We start from the raw sequence: 22,721 nt of genomic DNA on the forward strand, positions 1-22,721 counted from the left end.
CGGAGTCCTATGAGCCAAAGAGCCCGATAGGACTTTTTCTTCAGCTTGACGGCATCCCTTACCGCTGGTGTCCACCAGCGGGTTCTAGGATTACCGCCACGACAGGCACCAACCACCTCGCGGCCACAGCTCCAATCGGCCACCTCGACAATAGAGGCACGGAACATCGTCCACTCGGACTCAATGTCTAGCGCCTCCCTCGTGACATGTTCAAAGTTCTTCCGGAGGTGGGAATTGAAACTCTCTCTGACAGGAGACTCTGCCAGGCGTTCCCAGCAAACCCTCACAATGCGTTTGGGCCTGCCAGGTCTGTCCGGCATCCTCCCTCACCATCGCAGCCAACTCACCACCAGGTGGTGATCGGTAGAAAGCTCCGCCCCTCTCTTCACCCGAGTGTCCAAAACATGAGACCGCAAATCCGATGACACAACTACAAAGTCGATCATGGAACTGCGGCCTAGGGTGTCCTGGTGCCAAGTGCACATATGGACACCCTTATGTTTGAACATGGTGTTTGTTATTGACAATCTGTGACGAGCACAAAAGTCCAATAACAAAACACCACTTGGGTTCAGATCCGAGCGGCCATTCTTCCCAATCACGCCTCTCCAGGTTTCACTGTCGTTGCCAACATGAGCGTTGAAGTCCCCCAGTAGAACGAGGGAATCACCCGGGGGAGCACTCTCCAGTACTCCCTCGAGTGAATCCAAAAAGGGTGGGTAATCTGAGCTGCCATTTGGCGCGTAAGCGCAAACAACAGTCAGGACCCGTTCCCCCACCCGAAGGCGGAGGGAGGCTACCCTCTCGTCCACCGGGTTGAACTCCAACGTGCAGGCTTTGAGCCGGGGGGCAACAAGAATTGCCACCCCAGCCCGTCGCCTCTCACTGCCGGCAACGCCAGAGTGGAAGAGAGTCCAGCCCCTCTCAAGAGAACTGGTTCCAGAGCCCTTGCTGTGCGTCGAAGTGAGTCCGACTATATCTAGCCGGAACTTCTCCACCTCACGCACTAGCTCAGGCTCCTTCCCCCCCAGCGAGGTGACGTTCCACGTCCCAAGAGCTAGCTTATGGAGCCGAGGATCGGACCGCCAAGTGCCCTGCCTTCGGCTGCCGCCCAGCTCACACTGCACCCGACCTCTATGGCCCCTGCTATGGGTGGTGAGCCCATTGGAGGGGGGACCCACGTTGCCTCTTCCGGCTGTGCCCGGCCGGGCCCCATGGGGACAGGCCCGGCCACCAGGCGCTCGCCATCGTGCCCCACCTCCGGGCCTGGCTCCAGAGGGGGGCCCCGGTGACCCGCGTCCGGGCGAGGGAAATCTGGGTTCCTTGTTAGTGTTCTTCATAGAGGTCTTCGAGCTGCTCTTTGTCTGATCCCTCACCTAGGACCAGTTTGCCTTGGGAGACCCTACCAGGGGGCATAGAAGCCCCCGGACAACATAGCTCCTAGGATCATTGGGACACGCAAACTCCTCTACCACGTTAAGGTGGCAGCTCAGAGAGGAGAAATATTGACTGTTGTTACCCAAAGTATATTAAGTGGGATTTTTCAGAAAAACAAATATATACATCCATCCATCCATTTTCTACCGCTTATTCCCTTTGGGATCGCGGGGGGCGCTGGAGCCTATCTCAGCTACAATCGGGCGGAAGGCGGGGTACACCCTGGACAAGTCGCCACCTTATCGCAGGGCCAACACAGATAGACAGACAACACAAATATATACAGTAACACAAAAACAACCTGTCTCTGTGATCACTATAGGTGTATAAATAATACTATAGTGTTAAATAAAATCAGTCCCTTAGGCACAAAACTGAAAATAATACAGCTCTCCAAAAAGTGCACTTCTGCTGCTATTTGGCATAACTGTTTGTTATGATGCTTTGACATTTTTGCACTTTATTTCTTTATTGAAAGAAAATTCTATGAAGAGAAAAGTTGTTTGCAAATGTGGTTACAAAGCTAAAAAATGAAAAGTTAAAGCTAAAAAAATAAATACACTTTATTGAGTTAACATTATTTCTTTATAGGGGGAAAGATGTGATGTTATGAGCTAGGGAATATAACAACTACACTACCCAGCATGCAACGGGAGTGACGAGCATGCGCTGTAGCCCCGAAAAGTGTTGTTGCATGTCGCCAGCCGGCAACTAAGAATGAGGTTATGAGCACGCTGTGAAAGTAAACGTCAAGAACTCAGCCAACACGCCTCGTCTGCATTATTTATAATTAGACAGACAACACATATACGGCGTGATTTTGTTTTGTTTACAAGGAAAGAAAAACGAAAGTTAAAAAAGGGAGCTATGTTGTATATATATGTATGTGCTGCGGTTGCTTTAAGAACGTTGCGACAGCTGCCGTAAAGGAGGTGTGTTGCTAGCCTGGTTGCTATGTTTCCGGTTGGTCGTAAAAGTGTTCGTCATGTGTTTGTACCCTGCTCAAATCTCTCAGTAAAGTTATTCATTGGATTATACCTTTTGTTTTGAACTTTATTACACCTTGGAGCGCTTTTTCCGGTCCATTGTTTTTCCTACTTTTGCTATCTGCGCCTAATGACTGAGCTACGTGACGTCATTTCTTGTGATGTCCCACGGGGCATTTCTGGTCTGGACGGGATTGGTCTCAGGGATTCGAATAAAGAACCAACTCTTTGTCTTTACTATAGTGGTCTCGATAATGGGTACCGGTTCTCAAAAAGGGATTAGAGTCCGAGGACTCGGGTCTTTTCTTATCAAACAACCGGTATCATCCCTACCCATTACCTCTCTGCTAGGCACTCAGCATCAAGGGTTGGAATTGGGGGTCAAATCACCAAATGATTCTCGAGCGTGGCCACCGCTGCTGCTCACTGCTCCCCTCACCTCCCAGGGGGTGAACATGGGGATGGGTCAAATGCAGAGGGTAATTTCACCACACGTAGTGTGTGTGTGATTATCATTTGGACTTTAACTTTAACTTTAACCATAATGAAGTAGAATGAGTCCAACGCCAACCAGAAGCAGCTGTAAGAAACCATAGTCCACTCTCCAAGGTAAATACTGTACATTAATATAATAAATCTGTTGTTTTCGTTTCTAGCCCATGTTATATTTTTATACAATATTTTATGATGTAAAAGTTTGTATTGCTGTTTATAAGGCATGTTACATGTCTTGTTTTTGGATGGCCAAGCACCATTAAAATGTATTTCACATAATTTTAAAAACGGCAGCACAGTCATACAGGGGTTACGTGTGCCTCACAATATGAAGGTCTTGGGTTCGATTCCCAGGCTCGGGGTATTTCTGTGTGGAGTTTGCATGTTCTCACCGGTTCCCTCTGAGTACTCCAGCTTCCTCCCACCTCCAAAGACATGCACCTGGGGATAGGTTGATTGGCAACACTAAATTGGCCCTAGTGTGTGAATGTGAGTGTGAATGTTGTCTATCTGTGTTGGCTCTGCGTTGAGGTGGCGACTTGTCCAGGGTGTAACCCGCCTTCCGCCCAAGTGCAGCTGGGATAGGCTACAGCACCCCCGAGAGGGACAAGCGGAAAATTGAATTGATGGTTAATTTCAATGTTTAATGTTGATTTGAAATGCAAGTGTCTGAGTTTAGAGGTCATCACAGAATTAATTAAACTCGTAAGTTGAGGTACTACTGCAATTTCAATTAAACCGTTCCTATAGGTACCGTGTCTTATCTAAAATAGTTAGATAATACAGTGTAGTGCCACTTTGGTTGTTAACCTCGAGAGCTAATTGAAGTGAAGTGAATTATACAGGTAAAAGCCAGTAAATTAGAATATTTTGAAAAACTTGATTTATTTCAGTAATTGCATTCAAAAGGTGTAACTTGTACATTATATTTATTCATTGCACACAGACTGATGCATTCAAATGTTTATTTCATTTAATTTTGATGATTTGAAGTGGCAACAAATGAAAATCCAAAATTCCGTGTGTCACAAAATTAGAATATTACTTAAGGCTAATACAAAAAAGGGATTTTTAGAAATGTTGGCCAACTGAAAAGTATGAAAATGAAAAATATGAGCATGTACAATACTCAATACTTGGTTGGAGCTCCTTTTGCCTCAATTACTGCGTTAATGCGGCGTGGCATGGAGTCGATGAGTTTCTGGCACTGCTCAGGTGTTATGAGAGCCCAGGTTGCTCTGATAGTGGCCTTCAACTCTTCTGCGTTTTTGGGTCTGGCATTCTGCATCTTCCTTTTCACAATACCCCACAGATTTTCTATGGGGCTAAGGTCAGGGGAGTTGGCGGGCCAATTTAGAACAGAAATACCATGGTCCGTAAACCAGGCACGGGTAGATTTTGCGCTGTGTGCAGGCGCCAAGTCCTGTTGGAACTTGAAATCTCCATCTCCATAGAGCAGGTCAGCAGCAGGAAGCATGAAGTGCTCTAAAACTTGCTGGTAGACGGCTGCGTTGACCCTGGATCTCAGGAAACAGAGTGGACCGACACCAGCAGATGACATGGCACCCCAAACCATCACTGATGGTGGAAACTTTACACTAGACTTCAGGCAACGTGGATCCTGTGCCTCTCCTGTCTTCCTCCAGACTCTGGGACCTCGATTTCCAAAGGAAATGCAAAATTTGCATGGTTGGGTGATGGTTTGGGGTGCCATGTCATCTGCATTTGTAGAAAATTTGCATCAGGAAATATTAAAAAAATAGCTTTTTATAAATTTGAATCAAACAATGATGTCACGACTCACAAACCCCCTGCAGTACGTACCTCGAAAGCTCCCTTGGGGGTCGTGGACGCCCTGTTGAAGACCTCTGCTCTATGCGGTTGTTTAGGGCCACAACCACAAGTGAGGGGGTACATGATAAAGGTCTGGGCTTTCGTTAAGATTAGATTTTTTTTCCCATTTACATCTGTGAGTTATAAGAAATACAATTATTACAATTAAAATATTTCATAATTGTATAAATACATATAAAATGCTCAGTGGCCTTGTGGTTAGAGTGGTAGGTCGTGAGTTCAAACCCCAACCTAGTCATACCAAAGACTATAAAAATGGGACCCATTACCTTCTTGCTTGGCACTCAGCATCAAGGTTTGGAATTGGGGGTTAAATCACCAAAAGGATTCCCGAGCGTGGCCACCGCTGCTGCTCACTGCTCCCCTCACCTCCCAGGGGATGGAACAAGGGGATGCTCAGTGGCCTTGTGGTTGGAGTGGTAGGTCGTGAGTTCAAACCCCGACCTAGTCATACCAAAGACTATAAAAATGGGACCCATTACCTTCTTGCTTGGTAATTTCACCACACTCATTGGTACATCATGTTTAACTTTTAACTTACAAAATGGGACCCATTACCTCCCTGCTTGGCACTCAGCATCAAGGGTTGGAATTGGGGTTACATCACCAAAATGATTCCTGAGCGCGGCCACCGCTGCTGCTCACTGCTCCCCTCACCTACCCGGGAGTGGAACAAGGGGATGGGTCAAATGCAGAGGGTAATTTCACCACACCTAGTGTGTGTGTGACAATCATTGGTACTTTAACTTTAACTTTTAACTTAAAAAAGGGGACCTATTACCTCCCTGCTTGGCACTCAGCATCAAGGGTTGGAATTGGGGGTTAAATCACAAAAAATTATTCCCGAGCGCGGCCACCGCTGCTGCTCACTGGTCCCCTCACCTCCCCGGGGGTGGAACAAGGGGATGGGTCAAATCAAAACACGTATTGGTATGTCAGACTTAGCTTTGTCGTGGTTTAACTCTTATCTTACTGACAGGATGCAATGCGTCTCCCATAATAATGTGACCTCGGACTATGTTAAGGTAACGTGCGGAGTTCCTCAGGGTTCGGTTCTTGGCCCTGCACTCTTTAGTATTTACATGCTGCCGCTAGGCGACATCATACGCAAATACGGTGTTAGCTTTCACTGTTATGCTGATGACACCCAACTCTACATGCCCCTAAAGCTGACCAACACGCCGGATTGTAGTCAGCTGGAGGCGTGTCTTAATGAAATTAAACAATGGATGTCCGCTAACTTCTTGCAACTCAACGCCAAGAAAACGGAAATGCTGATTATCGGTCCTGCTAAACACCGACATTTATTTAATAATACCACCTTAACATTTGACAACCAAACAATTACACAAGGCGAATCAGTAAAGAATCTGGGTATTATCTTCGACCCAACTCTCTCGTTTGAATCACACATTAAGAGTGTTACTAAAACGGCCTTCTTTCATCTCCGTAATATCGCTAAAATTCGTTCTATTTTATCCACTAGCGACGCTGAGATCATTATTCATGCGTTCGTTACGTCTCGTCTCGACTACTGTAACGTATTATTTTCGGGTCTCCCTATGTCTAGCATTAAAAAATTACAGTTGGTACAAAATGCGGCTGCTAGACTTTTGACAAGAACAAGAAAGTTTGATCATATTACGCCTATACTGGCTCACCTGCACTGGCTTCCTGTGCACTTAAGAAGTGACTTTAAGGTTTTACTACTTACGTATAAAATACTACACGGTCTAGCTCCGTCCTATCTTGTCGATAGCATTGTACCATATGTCCCGGCAAGAAATCTGCGTTCAAAGAACTCCGGCTTATTAGTGATTCCCAGAGCCCAAAAAAAGTCTGCGGGCTATAGAGCGTTTTCTATTCGGGCTCCAGTACTATGGAATGCCCTCCCGGTAACAATTAGAGATGCTACCTCAGTAGAAGCATTTAAGTCCCATCTTAAAACTCATTTGTATACTCTAGCCTTTAAATAGCCCCCCTGTTAGACCAGTTGATCTGCCGTTTCTTTTCTTTTCTCCTCTGCTCCCCTTTTCCTTGAGGGGGGGGGGGCACAGGTCCGGTGGCCATGGATGAAGTGCTGGCTGTCCAGAGTCGGGACCCGGGGTGGACCGCTCGCCTGTGCATCGGCTGGGAACATCTCTGCGCTGCTGACCCGTCTCCGCTCGGGATGGTGTCCTGCTGGCCCCACTATGGACTGGACTCTTACTATTATGTTGGATCCACTATGGACTGGACTCTCACAATATTATGTCAGACCCACTCGACATCCATTGCTTTCGGTCTCCCCTAGAGGGGGGGGGGTTACCCACATATGCGGTCCTCTCCAAGGTTTCTCATAGTCATTCACATCGACGTCCCACTGGGGTGAGTTTTTCCTTGCCCGTATGTGGGCTTTGTACCGAGGATGTCGTTGTGGCTTGTGCAGCCCTTTGAGACACTTGTGATTTAGGGCTATATAAATAAAGATTGATTGATTGATTGATTGAATGCAGAGGGTAATGTCACCACACGCATTGGTACATTAAGTTTAACTTTTAACTTAAAAAATGGGACCCATTACCTCCTTGCTTGGCACTCAGCATCAAGGGTTGGAATTGAGGGTTAAATCACCAAAATGATTCCTGAGCTTGGCCACCTCTGCTGCTCACTGCTCCCCTCACCTCCCCGGGGTGGAACAAGGGGATGGGTCAAATGCAGAGGGTAATTTCACCACACCTAGTGTGTGTGTGACAATCGTTGGTACTTTAACTTTAACTTTAACTTTTAACTTAAAACATGGGACCTATTAACCTCCCTGCTTGGCACTCAGCATCAAGGGTTCGAATTGGGGGTTAAATCACCAAAAAATGATTCCCGAGCACGGCCACCGCTGCTGCTCACTGCTCCCCTCACCTCCCAGGGGGTGGAACAAGGGGATGGGTCAAATGCAGAGGGTAATTTCACCACACTTAGTGTGTGTGTGACAATCGTTGGTACTTTAACTTTAACTTTAACTTTTAACTTAAAAAATGGGACCTATTAACCTCCCTGCTTGGCACTCAGCATCAAGGGTTGGAATTGAGGGTTAAATCACCAAAATGATTCCTGAGCTTGGCCACCTCTGCTGCTCACTGCTCCCCTCACCTCCCCGGGGGTGGAACAAGGGGATGGGTCAAATGCAGAGGGTAATTTCACCACACCTAGTGTGTGTGTGACAATCGTTGGTACTTTAACTTTAACTTTAACTTTTAACTTAAAAAATGGGACCTATTAACCTCCCTGCTTGGCACTCAGCATCAAGGGTTCGAATTGGGGGTTAAATCACCAAAAAATGATTCCCGAGCACGACCACCGCTGCTGCTCACTGCTCCCCTCACCTCCCAGGGGGTGGAACAAGGGGATGGGTCAAATGCAGAGGGTAATTTCACCACACTTAGTGTGTGTGTGACAATCGTTGGTACTTTAACTTTAACTTTAACTTTTAACTTAAAAAATGGGACCTATTAACCTCCCTGCTTGGCACTCAGCATCAAGGGTTGGAATTGAGGGTTAAATCACCAAAATGATTCCTGAGCTTGGTCACCTCTGCTGCTCACTGCTCCCCTCACCTCCCCGGGGGTGGAACAAGGGGATGGGTCAAATGCAGAGGGTAATTTCACCACACCTAGTGTGTGTGTGACAATCGTTGGTACTTTAACTTTAACTTTAACTTTTAACTTAAAACATGGGACCTATTAACCTCCCTGCTTGGCACTCAGCATCAAGGGTTGGAATTGGGGGTTAAATCACCAAAATGATTCCCGAGCGCGGCCACCCCTGCTGCTCACTGCTCCCCTCAACTCCCCGGGGGTTGAAAAAAAAGGGGATGGGTCAAATGCAGAGGGTAATTTCACCACACCTAGCGTGTGTGTGACTAACAGTGGTACTTTAACTTTAACTTAATTTTAGTGCTTGTAAACATGCTGGGTGTGTGTATGTATGCGTGGGACGGTTACTTTAGGGTGGGACGGGCCCCACTCAAGAGTCTAATAATAACATATAAGCATTATTAAAGACCAAAACTGGGCCATAAATAACATCTGTTTTAGTGCCAGTGGTTAGATACGTCCGTCATAGTAGATACTATTTGGCAAAAGACAAGTACATACGTCGAAATTAGCTTTTTACCTTGGTATTTGAACGCACCAAGACAACACCCTATCTTGCGGTCTACGCGCGGGCTATGTCGAACCCAATTGGCTCTTGGAAGTGTCAATCAAAAAGAAAACTTGCTTCCAGTAATCCCAACCCACGCTGGTATCCATAGGGAAAGGGTTTGCGCTCTTCAGACAGCACGACTCTGTAACCCATCACGTCATTAGAAATCACCTCTACAGACGTATTTACTCTCTGGATTACGCGATTCACCAGCAAAACACGACATCTTAAATGATTTGAGTCCACTGAAGGTAATTTAAGTGTCACTGTTGTCCTCTTAAAATGATGGTAAACGAGCATTTTGGGTGTGAGTTTATGTTGGCCAGCTCTGTTTTGTTCCCCCTCATCATGCGTTTGCACTATGCTGCTGACTCAAGCTCTTAAAGATGATCTTGGTTTAGGTGTCAATTGTAACACATTTCGATATCGTGCATCCACACATGATACGGGCCGAATGTGGGACGTCTCGACTGCTTGCCACTTGCTAATGCTAATGCTAACGAATAAATGCGTTGTTGCCGTCGTGATGCATTGCGGACCGACTTGTTATTAAGGTGAAACATTTATTTTGACAGCTATATTTACAGATGATCCGACAGATTATTAAAAAAACACATGTCTTTAAGCTATAATTATTTTCCCCCCAGTTATGATAATGTATTTATTAGTTACTTAATCTGATTACTTAAAGTATCATTTAACATCACTTAAAATCAAGGTAGTGAAAAATAGTCTTTTTTTCTATCCAAACTTGTATCCACAATAATGTGGACCTGTTACTCCTTTTCTGTTATTAATGTGCTATTTTAAGATGGAAGTGCAATAGTAAAAATAAAACTCCTTTCTGCAGGGTGTGCGTACATTTTTTATTTAATTAAATTTTTTAAAAGAAATATTGACTAATGCAGTGTTTTTCAACCACTGTGCCGCGCAACTGATCCAAAACTGTATTTAAAAAAAACTGTAAACAAAAAATACTGCAAATAAAGTTGCTGCAAGATCAAAAACAAATGCAAAAGAAAAATGCTGCAAATGCCGTGAGATGCAGTCTGGCTGAGATAATGCACTTTCACCTATTTCGGTTAAAAATATTTTTTGCAAACCAGTAATTAAAATCTGCACATAATGTGCCTTTGTTGAGTGTCGGTGAGACGACGATGGTTTGTCGTGATCACTATACGCAGACGACAGCGGGTAAAAATGTATCTAATGCTTAAACTAAAAGTAAACAAAAGGTGAGTGCTCCTAAGAAAATGCATTAAAGCTTGGGATGGCTATGTAGAACGAAACTAAAACTGAACTGGCTACAAAGTAAACAAAAACAGAATCCTGGACGACAGCAAAAACTTACAGCGTGTGGAGCAGAGACGGCGTCCGCCAAGTACATCCGTACATGACATGACAACAATGTCCACACAAAAAAAGATACCAACAACTTAAATATTCTTGATTGCTAAAACAAAGCAGGTGCGGGGAATAGCGCTCAAAGGAAGACATGAAACCGGAACAGGAAAATACCAAAATACAGGAAAAGCCACCAAAATAGGAGCGTAAGACAAGAACTAAAACACTATGCACGGGAGCCCAACCAAAAAACTCAAAATAAGTCACGGCGTGATGTGACTGGTTGTGACAGTACACCTACTTTGAGACAAGAGCTAATGATGCATAGTTGGTTATGGTTTAAATTCATATCCAACAATTGCGACAACAACTTTTTATTGTCTACTGAGTTTCATTTCTTAATGATTTCTGCTGGTGGTGTGCCTTCGGATTTTTTCAATGAAAAAAATGCGCCTTGGCTCAAAAAAGTTTGAAAAACACTGCTCTAATGGTTGCACAACCTGAGCTAATACTATAGTGGCCTAAGGGGGAAAAGGCGCATCAACGTCCAAACACAGAATTGATCCAAAACTCTATTTAAAAAAACTGTAACCAAAAAATACTGCAAATAAAATTGCTGCAAGATCAAAAACGAATGCAAAAGAAAAATGCTGTAAATGCCTAAAACAAACCTTAAAGGGAAACTGCACTTTGTTGGAATCTTGTCTATTGTTCACAATCATTACGAAAGACATGACGACGGGTATTTTTTATTTTGCATTCTAAACAATTAAGTAATTAAAGTTCGCTTCCAATGGAAGCTGCGTGATTCCACTTTTAAAGCCCTTAAAAAACATCCTAACACCTCCTTTGAGTTTTTTTTTATACATGATGTAATTATATATGTAATGTAATAATGGGCACATTTATAATAACATTTAATATTTATGTATTTTGATCATTTTAAGCATACGCGGCGCATTAATAAAAATAAAAAAACATCAAAACGTTTACTTTTTTTCCCTTCATCCCTAAATATTCCTCACTGCAGACTTCACGGGAGCCAACAAACGTATTAAAACATCACTTACTGTAGAATGTCTGCTGTCATTAGGATGCAGACTACTCGGATGTTTATAAATTCCCATTTAGAGGAAGAATGACTTCTTATCCTCACAAAAAAAGGGGGGTGGAACAGCAATTGTATTTTCTGTCTTTCTTGCCATTCCTGGGTCTATTCTGGCTGTCTAAAAGTGTACCAACTTGTCGGAATACCTCTTCTGACTTCTTATGTCCAGGTGAGATGCATGATTTATGATCTACAACAAACAAGGAGCAAGGAAGCGAGAAAGCAACAGACCACTCGATAAAGTAAACATAGGGACACACGGTAGTGATCACCGCTATAAATTGTTTGTCTGCGTTAGCGCTTATAATAACAATATCACTAATACTTCAATGGAGTATTGTTGACGGTTTTTGAATTGTTAGTTATTGAATTTTATGGGCGAAATAGAGTACATCCAATTGGCTCCGCTGTAAGTAGACTTTTATTTACGTTTATTTACAAGTTAGAATGCATAAACATTCTAACTTGTAAATACAAGTCCACTTACATTGAAGTCGATGGGAGGACCTCTATTCTGCCAATAAAGCCCTTTTAAAGGCAGAACGAAAGTTGACTGACTTGAAGAGGCGAAACTTTAAATAAGCGGACATAGTTTCCGCAAAGCCACCGCAAACGAGCGCACATGAGAGCGTTGGTGTGTGGGTGCTGAGATCTGTGGTGGCGAACAGCGGAATTTACATTTTTTTATTAATGCACAATGTTAAAGGTGCATTTTTAATGTTGACTGTGCATTTAGTAGAATAAATAATGAAGGTTATGGCAAGCAGGAAAAATCGTTGTTTATTTAAACTATTTTCCCTAAATACGCATTGAGGCTAAAAAGTGTGTTTTAGCTGATTTAATCTAACAAAATTATTGATAGTCCATGCTATTACAAAAATAATTGATAGCTGCCACCCTAACTGGTAGCGTTAGAATGCAACCAAGTGTTTAACAAAGACGTAAAGAAACATTTTAAAGTCAACCAACTTTCTCCTGGGCATCTCGCTCATGTCTTTAAAGAGATTGCAGAAGAACCTGAAGTATTTCGGACGGACGGGGCGGGGTGATTTTTTTTAAAAATTTCTTGTCATAAAAAAATACAATCATGTGTGCTTACGGACTGTATCCCTGCAGACTGTATTGATCTATATTGATATATAGTACCAATCGATCCACAGACCGGTACCGGGGGGCGAGGGGGTTTATATTGTAGCGTCCCGGAAGAGTTAGTGCTGCAAGGGGTTCTGGGTATTTGTTCTGTTGTGTTTATGTTGTGTTACGGTGCGGATGTTCTCCCGAAATGTGTTTGTCATTCTTGTTTGGTGTGGGTTCACTGTGTGGCACATCTTTTTAAAGTTGTTTATACGGCTACCCTCGGTGTGACCTGTATGGCTGTTGACCAAGTATGCGATTGCATTCACTTGTGTGTGTGAAAAGCCGTAGATATTAAGTGACTGGGCCGGCACGCAAAGGCAGCGCCTTTAAGCTTTATTGCCGCTCTGTACTTCTCCCTACGTCCGTGTACAGAGCGGCGTAAAATATACTGTATTTTTCGGACTATAAGTCGCAGTTTTTTTCATAGTTTGGCCGGGGGTGCGACTTATACTCAGGAGCGACTTATGTGTGAAATTATTAACACATTACCGTAAAATATCAAATAATATTATTTAGCTCATTCACGTAAGAGACTAGACGTATAAGATTTCATGGGATTTAGCGATTAGGAGTGACAGATTGTTTGGTAAACGTATAGCATGTTCTATATGTTATAGTTATTTGAATGACTCTTACCATAATATGTTACGTTAACATACCAGGCACTTTCTCATTTGGTTATTTATGCGTCATATAACGTACACTTATTCAGCCTGTTGTTCACTATTCTTTATTTATTTTAAATTGCCTTTCAAATGTCTATTCTTGGTTTTGGGTCTTATCAAATAAATTTCCCCCAAAAATGCGACTGAAATATATGTTTTTTTCCTTCTTTGTTATGCATTTTCGGCCGGTGCGACTTTTACTCCGGAGCGACTTATACTCCGAAAAATACGGTACTATTGTTCAGCATTTTCCTTGGGCAGCAGACTGTTGTAGGTGTTTTCAATGAGCCGATTCTCTGTCGAGTAACAATAGGAATTGTTACTGTTGGTTATGTTGCACACGGACATCTCCTGAGTGATGGACTGGAGGTCATAGTTGAAAGCAGGCTGTGGCTTTGTAACAAATTGTCCAATTTGTAGAGTCAGAATTAGACCGAACAAACTGAAACATGTCGATCACAGCATCGGCAGCTTTTCCATATTTTCATGGATGAATATTCGTCCTTGGGACGTTTTTGGCTACATGGCACAAAGGCGGTGCCATGTAGCCATGTGATGTGGACTGACGGTGCTGCGGTCGGGTTGACTCGCTGAGTTGGCTAACTGGTAGAACATGTTTTTAATGGTTTGTCTGATTTGGTCGTCCGCATCTCCTCTTTCACTCTGACTTTCGGAATTTCAGTGGTTGGTGGGCAGGATTGTGTCGCTATGTGGACAGTCACTACTTCAACAGTGGTGGTGGCAAGACTTTTAATTGAAATTATGCTCGCAATTTCAAACCTGACAAAAAGCTTTGTATCTCAAAATACTATTTGTTTTTTTGTTTATTTTCTTTCTCCTTCAAAACCCCCACTAGATAGCCTTTGTATAACCAATACTAATTTGACAAAAATTAGTAGATTAGTTGATCGTTAAGAATTTTGATGATTGTGTGTAGAATTGATTGTTGATTAGTGGGATCTTAATAGTAGTAATGATCGTAATAATAAATTAGATTTATATAGTGTTTTTCTAGACACTCAAAGCGCTTTGCAGAGAACTCCCCACTCCAAACATTTACTCGATGTTGGTGGTAAGCTACATTTGCAGCCACAGCTGCCCTGGGGTAGACTTACGAAAGCGTGGCTGCCAATTTGCGCCTATGGCCCCTCCAACCACCACCAAACATTCATTCACTTTAAATAACAATAAACAACAGAACATTCTTTGTGACAAGGTGACAAAAAGCCTGATTTACTAAGATCCAAATACTACGTGCTAAAAAGCATGTGCAATCCATTAAATAGCATGTACTATTAGCGGGTGTGTTGCGTGCAATCTACTAACATTGCACATACTATTCATAACTGCTGCAAACCGCCTTGTTAAATTGAGGTTATTGCGTGTCCTATGTAGCTTTCCTCATAGACACACTCAATTATTTACTGCACATTCATGTTATCATGCTCCTACCTTTGGTGTTTTGCTATCAAACAAGCAGCATACATGTACCACTTTTTATGGGCATTTTGGAAGCAGTCCAGTGTATCCACAATGAAACCCACATTTTTGTGCACTGTAAATGTGATCATGGCAAATAAGCTTTACTTACTGTGCTCAAGACACAAAAAATTCATACTTTAAAGAGTTGTTTATATGTAGGAGATATGTTTATAGTACACAGGGTGATTAAAAAAGAATACTCCAAAATCATTCCGCATTTATTCAGTTCTCTAGCATTGTAAAAGACTGAATCAATGGTCATTTGATACAGGAGTTATCCAAGTTTTTTTGTGTTACAAGCGCAAACAAATTCTATTGTCACGGTGCAGCTTGCTTTTAGAACAGAATTTGGCATTGTGTTCTAAAATTAATAAAACGCATCAATTAAATTATTTTTAATCAGCCCCTTAACTCACCCAGCTTGCAGCTATAAAGTTATAAAATGATGTTGCTGTATAGACGATACGTCAAATTTTTTTTTATTTCTGACAGACCATGCAAATATGTTGACACAAGCAGTCTCTGTTCCTTGTCTGTCTTTGCAAGCACGGCGTGAGCATTAATCCTGTGTATAACTGTCAGTTTGCACATATGTTTAAGACGTTATGAATTTAAAGAGAAATATTACCCGCAAAACGGTGATGAGTGCTGACAATTCACATTGTGCAGCTATATATATATATATATATATATTTGCATCTTCTCCTCCCAGTACTGTGGGTGTTTTGCTAATCAGCATATATTTTGCCTATTAATGAAGACAGAGTCGCAAAATGGAATGCATGCCTTATTCTTCTTACTTAACAGATGCAATCCACTTTGCACACGTTTAGTAGATCAGCTTTGTGTGTGCTATTAGGTTTGCCGTGTACTAGGGCTGGGCGATATGGCCTTTTATTAATATCTCGATATTTTTAGGCCATGTCCACGATACACGATATATATATATATATATATATATATATCTCGATATTTTTGCCTTAGCCTTGAATTAACACTTGATGCATATAATCACATCTGTATGATGATTCCAGGTGTCTACATTAAAACATTCTTTTTCATACTGCATTAATATATGCTCATTTTAAACTTTCATGCAGAGGGAAATCACAACTAAGTCAATTTACCAAAACTGTACTTATTAAACAGTTATTAAGCAGTGGCACAAACATTCATGTCATTTCAAAACAGAAAGTGCAAGATTGTCAGAGACATTTTAAAACAGGCTATAAGTGCACTTTTGTGAATGATGTCACCAAGATGACATATCAAAACAACACTAGATTAAAGTGTACTTTTTGTACAGAACGCCACTACAATAATTTAAAACAAATAAAGTGCACTTTTGTGCATGATGTCACACAAGATTTTTCAATAACTGTCAAATAAAAATGAGCTGCATAATAGGTTCCTGCATACGTTATCTCCATCTGTTGTTGACTTTTTTTTTTTCATACGATGTTGATCTGGAAATAGTTGCTTCGGCATTTTGTTGGTGTGGCACCAGCCGGAGATGTTGACATGCAGAGTTTCAAGCACTCTTCATTCTCTGGCGGGTGACTTTTCAAATGATGCTACATTAGCAGTGGTGCTACTTTTTGTAGCAACGCTTTTGCCGCATAAATGTTGAACATATTCCCGCTTGAAGCCAAACCACCGACAGACGATGGATCCCGTGCTGTTTTTCTTGGGAATTAATTATTCCTCCATTTGTTACCAGATTCGCACATTCTCTCTCTCCTATTACTACCCGCACCTCACCACTAGCATCACAGCTAACGTTACCATACCGCTACCTGTCTGCTCCGTGGGAGCGTGTGACTTTGCACACGTGACGTGTGTAAGAAGGTGCACTTGGTTTACGTCTCTGTGAGAAGGAGAGACAAGAAAGACTGGGAAACGCATGCAGTGTAATGCCTGCAGCTAAAAGCAACTGCGTGAGAATGTATACTCGAATATCACGATATAGTCATTTTCTATATCGCACAGAGACAAACCCGCGATATATCGAGTATATCGATATATCGCCCAGCCCTACCGTGTACTATTATTAGTTATTACAGGGGTGTCCAAAGGGCGACCAGGAGGCCGTTGCCGCCCACATATTGCGTTTTGTTGGCCTGAAAAAAACTACAAATTTAACGAAAAAGAGCAAAACAATGTAATATAATGAGCAATTCCTTGTTACATAAACTTTTGCATAAACAAAGGTAAAGCACTTTACACAAAAAGACCCCACTTGGAAATAAATGTGTGATACTCAATATAAGATGCACATTTTTTGCATAATTCTTCTTGTGGGCCCATGGGAACAAAAAGACAAATGACACATGAAGAAAAAGTGTATTATTATGTACAGGCTGGATGATTGAATTATTCTAGCAGTGTGAATCTAGTCCTTATTCCTTTGTTATCATGTACAAGCTGTTTTTTTTTGCGTTGAATGAGCCGCCAGTAGGTTTACTTACTGCACTCTACTGTGTCTCAGTAATGGAAACTTCAAATTTAATGACCATTGCAGACAGGGGCTCCTGTTACACGAAGAGCTAGTATTTTCTTTCACCCCTTTGCACTGTTATACATCTGAGCGTTGAGAAGGATATTTGTTACTTAAGTCATTAGAACATGACTCTTTTACTCGCTTCCTGTTGCTTCTGTATTTTTGTATGCGTAAATGCATAAAGGACGACAGGGAACTGGAAGGAAGGAAGGACTGAGTCCAACAGTTTCACACACTGGACTGAATGTCCTTTCTCCAGTGAGGTCAGAGGACTGGCATTTTTACACACGCACACAAACACTCAACTGTTAACTCCTTTTTTCTCTTCCGAAAGCATCCGGTCTCCCTGTAGTTCCCATTCAAAGGTCAGGATCATGATTGCGGCTCATGTTTCAGAATGGCAACACTTATTAAAGCGAGCAAATCATTTTGACTTCTTTGTCTCCCAATATCAATTATTATGCTGATGGCATGTCTCAAATCGAATGCATCTGAGGTCGTACAATTCAACTATCATTTTCGGAAACACAAGTTTGAGCCACCATCACGCGTACTTTACGAGTTTAGTGAGAATTGCGTTTTCTTTGACTTTTTTGCTGGCTCTTATTCCATGATAAGGAAGCAATTTCGACAAAGGCAATTGAGAAGAAGAATGTACACTGTAGTGTTGTCCCGATACCAATATTTTGGTACCGACACTAAAAATGTTTTTCGGTACTTTTCTAAATAAAGGGGACCACAAAAAATGTAATTACTGGCTTTATTTGAACAAAATAAACGTACGGTACATTAAACATATTTTTCTTATTGCAAGTTTGTCCTTAAATAAAATAGTGAACATACTAGACAACTTGTCTTTTATTAGTAAGTAAGCAAACAAAGGCTCCTAATTTAGCTGCTGACACCGCCTTCCGCCCGATTGTAGCTGAGATAGGCTCCAGCGCCCCCCGCGACCCCAAAGGGAATAAGCGGTAGAAAATGGATGGATGGATATGCAGTAACATATTGTGTCATTTATCATTCTATTATTTTGTCAAAATTATTAAGGACAAGTAGTAGAAAATGTATTATTAATGTCCTTGTTCATTTACTGTTAATATCTGCTTATTTTATGTTTCAACATGTTCTATTTACACTTCTGTAAAAATGTAATAATCACTTATTCTTCTGTCAGATACTTTGCATTAGTTTTGGATGATACCATACATTTGGTTATCAATCCGATACCAAGTAGTTAAAGGATCATACATTGGTCATATTCAAAGTAGGGCTGGGCGATATGGCCTTTTTTTAATATCGCGATATTTTAAGGCCATATCGCGATACATGATATATATCTCGATATTTTGCCTTAGCCTTGAATGAACACTTGATGCATATAATCACAGCAGTATGATGATTCTATGTGTCTACATTAAAACATTATTCTTCATACTGCATTAATATATGCTCATTTTAAACTTTCATGCAGAGAAGGAAATCACAACTAAAAAAAAATCACTATTTTTTTCATACGGTGTTGATCTGGAAATGTTTGCCTCGGCATTTTGATGGTGTGGACGTGTGGCACCAAACGGAGATATTGACGTGCAGAGTAAGCACTCTTCATTGTCTAGCGGGTGACTTTTCAAATGATGCTACATATTAGCAGTGTAGCCGAGTGTCCTGGGTTCGACTATACAGTGCACTTATCTAATAAAATAATAAACGGGAGACATTAGAGCAGGTTCGGTAGCCACCGCTTCTTTAATGTCAACATCACACACCTCCTTCCACAACCACACACACCCTACGTCACAGCCCTACAGCAACAACTCTGGAGGGACAAAACTCCTCCTCCTTACCTAACACACTCCGGTAACTTGGGACACCCTGAACAGCAGTAATGCTACTTTTTATAGCAACGCTTTTGCCCCACACTTGACAAATTACGGTTGTCTGTTCGACATATTCCCACTTGAAGCCAAACCACCGCCAGACGATGGACCCCCTGCTGTTTTTCTTAGCAATTAATTATTCCTACATTTGTTACCAGATTCGCACCTTCTTTCTCTTGTATTACCGCTCGCACCACTCCGCTAGTATCACAGCTAACGTTAGCCATGCTGCTACCTCTCTGCTCAAGGAGGGCGTATACGTATGTGACGTATGTCGTGACAGTATGTGACGTGTGTAAGAAGGTGCGCTGGCTGTCTGTGAGAAGGAGAGACCGGAAAGAGCGAGGAGAGCCTGTAGTGTAATGCCCGCAGCTAAAAGCAACAGGGTGAGAACGTATACTCGATATCACGATATAGTCATTTTCTATATCGCACAGAGACAAACCCGCTATATATCGCGTATATCGATATATCGCTCAGCCCTAATTCAAAGTCCTCATGTGTCCAGGGACATATGTCCTGAGTTTATAAACATAATATACATTTTAAAAAAACTAAATTTTGTGATGCTAAAAAAATGTCCCGGAAGAGTTGGTGCTGCAGGGAATTTGTGGAATTTGTTCTGTATTGTTTATGTTGTGTTGCGGTGCAAATATTCTCCCAAAATGTGTTTGTCATTGTTGTTCAGTGTGGTTTCACTATACGGCACATGAATATGACAGTGTTGGCGTTGTTCATACTGCCACCCTTAGTGTGACATGTATGGCTGTCGAGTAAGTATGCGCTTCATTCACATGTGATTAGTGTTTTCAAAGTTAAGTTGATCATCTCAATGGTCCATAATCGGATATGTTGAAATATTGTCTGGAAATTGTCAACTGTAGGCAAATTTTAATACATCCAGTACATTGACGCTGAGGTGTGTAGTAAAGCATGTATTGCAATCAAGTGTCCTATATGGTCGATGCTTGACATAAACGTACTTGATTTGTCTCCATGGAGACAAGGAGCAGTGATTTGCAGCCCTTTGAGACACTTGTGATTTAGGGCTATACAAGTAAACTTTGATTGATTGATTATGATGCAGTTAAAACACTGCTAACTGCGGATAGGCATTAGCCTCTAGCTAGCTAGCCATGACTTAAAGCCGACATGACGATGTCGGGTGGGGGACTGGTACTTTTTATAGGCGGTATAGTACCGAATATGATTCATTAGTACCGCGGTGCTATACTAATACAGGTATACCGTACAACTAGGGCTGCAACTAACGATTAATTTGATAATCGATTAATCTGTCGATTATTACTTCGATTAATCGATTAATAATCGGATAAAAGAGACAAACTACATTTCTATCCTTTCCAGTATTGTATTGAAAAAACACAGCATACTGGCACCATACTTATTTTGATTATTGTTTCTCAGCTGTTTGTACATGTTGCAGTTTATAAATAAAGGTTTATAAAAAGGAAAAAATAAAAATGCCTCTGCGCATGCGCATAGCATAGATCCAACAAATCAATGACTAAATTAATCGCCAACTATTTTTCTAATCGATTTAATCGATTAGTTGTTGCAGCCCTACATACAACCCTCGTACACTTAATCGCCGGTTATTATTTGCTTGCATAAAGAAAATTTGTTGAAGAAAATACCCCGATATTTGGGTACAAATGCAATTTGGTAGACAGAATGTCTTACAGGAAAGTTGTTTCAATGTTTTACTGAACTGCAAGTCATGGATTTGCTCAAAACATGGTGAAAATAATTATAGTAAAAATTAATTATACATTTTGAAAGTCTTTGCAGTTTGCAATTACCTTGCAAACGACTAATCGATAATGCAGTAAATGCACTCATAAATAACTTAACATAGTGCACCGATTACTGTTCTTTAGTTTAAACAGTTGTTGAAACAAACAAGTTTGTTTACCTTTTTCAGATGACAATGCTGATCTCTTTTTTTGTACAGTGCGACCCCAATTTGCTGTGATTATTTACAGATGCTCAACGTTTTTCTGGAAGCAAAATAAATTCACATTCAGTCCGTAGTTGCAAGTTGATGCTCTTGTTTGTGTAGTACAGTTGGTTTATCCTTGCTGTAACTGTGCCTCCAACAGATCAGCTGTGGTGATATGAACGACATCTTCTTGCAGGACTTGGTCTGCACACATGTTACATGTCCTACATGCGGTGGCTGTCTGTTTAGCAAAGGCATCTGTTTAACTTAAATGTGCTACTTTTGTTGACAACATTGAATCAGTAAACTTTGCCAGTGTAGCATTCTCCTATGCTTCTTGTCGATGGAGCTTGCATTCATGCTAGCATGTAGCTATCAACGCAGCAGCACCAGCTGACCGGAAGCATCCGTCACTGCTCGCTGAGGACGGTGACTGCTGCCAAAGACACAAAGTCTCCAATATCGCCTAGAAAAGTCACAAGATTTGTTGCTAGTAGCTGTTTACAAAGGAAGTCGCCAAGATGATTGACAATAATGTTGGCGGCATCCTCGAATACGTGTTTTTACGGTGGTATTTTAAACTTGATGTGCGTCAATGATAAAAAGGTTTGTCGCTGCAATACCAACGAGTTACCTCAGATTTACCCAAAGTTCTTTTTTGAAGCGAAATGGGCCATCACTCCTCGCAATCACAGACTTTGTAACCAATGCGTGCGGAAGGGATTCATCTTTATTCATATTTGATAACGCGATCATTTATTTTTATTAGTCACACGCGTTAATGTTGAAAAGCCCTAATATGTATATGTGTGTATATATACTGTATGTGTGAGGATATATATGTCAGTGTTTCCCACACATTCATTTATTTGTGGCGGCCCGCCACGAAAGAATTACGTCCGCCACAAATGGATTTTTCGGCTTTTGACTCGCTCGACCGCTCATAAAAGCAATGGGACTCTGTCTGTGAATGTACCTTGTAGTTACAACTCCGGTGCAGTAGGTGGCGGTAGCCTACTATGCATTGTAACTCCGCCAATAGCACTTAATTCACCTGGTGGGCCAGAAGACGAAGACGAAGAAGACGAAGACGGATGGACGGACGGACGGGATCAAAATACGAGGGTAATATAGGTTATATGTAGATAGGTTATAGCTGCATCGCTCGCGGCTCGTCATATATTTAACTTTAATCCGCGATTTCACCGAGCGTTTCACTGACGGTGAGCAGCCTGACGCTGCTTCATTAACACCGCCGCTGTTTGACTCGGGGCAGACGGACGTAATAACAATCACCTGTTTTCATACCGACGAGCTAACGTGTCCAGGTTATAACCCTGTTGTCAATAAACACACGTGGAGACGGTGCTTCAGATACTACATTAATACTCAAGCTAAAATGTCCACTGTCCACTGCAGCATGTGAATGCAATGAAAATAATAAAATCTGAGCCAACCAGCTTTTAAAATGTTGTCCAGGTTAATGTTTTGGCCATTAAAGGCCCTTCATTTCAAGATTTCAACTGTGATCGGGCTTTAAACAGGTGGCTGACCTGTTCAGATGGGTGTAACTGCTACTGGTCAAATAATGTGAAATAGCATTTAATTTTACATGTATGCAATGCCATTTAAATGTAATTATAGATAATACTAATAATAAATACTGTGTAGTGTTGTAAATAGTCAACGGGAAG

The 22,721-nt window shown here is 41.7% G+C and overlaps 1 protein-coding gene and 1 long non-coding RNA gene across 2 annotated transcripts in view; one reads left to right on the top strand and one right to left on the bottom strand.

Moving 5' to 3' along the window:
- Positions 1-4,742: 4,742 nt before the first annotated feature.
- LOC133575950 (uncharacterized) overlaps positions 4,743-22,721 on the bottom strand; it is a 34,814-nt gene continuing 16,835 nt past the window's right edge. The window contains exon 3 of the long non-coding RNA XR_009811539.1: positions 4,743-4,885. This is a non-coding gene — a long non-coding RNA (uncharacterized lncRNA). The remainder of the gene's footprint in view (positions 4,886-22,721) is intronic.
- The window catches only part of lifra (LIF receptor subunit alpha a), a 52,853-nt gene continuing 39,186 nt past the window's right edge, over positions 9,055-22,721 (top strand). The window contains exon 1 of the mRNA XM_061928892.2: positions 9,055-9,202. The gene's annotated coding sequence lies outside the window, so the exon portion shown is untranslated. The remainder of the gene's footprint in view (positions 9,203-22,721) is intronic.

Source organism: Nerophis lumbriciformis, linkage group LG33 (assembly GCF_033978685.3).
Source record: "Nerophis lumbriciformis linkage group LG33, RoL_Nlum_v2.1, whole genome shotgun sequence".
NCBI lineage: Eukaryota > Metazoa > Chordata > Actinopteri > Syngnathiformes > Syngnathidae > Nerophis > Nerophis lumbriciformis.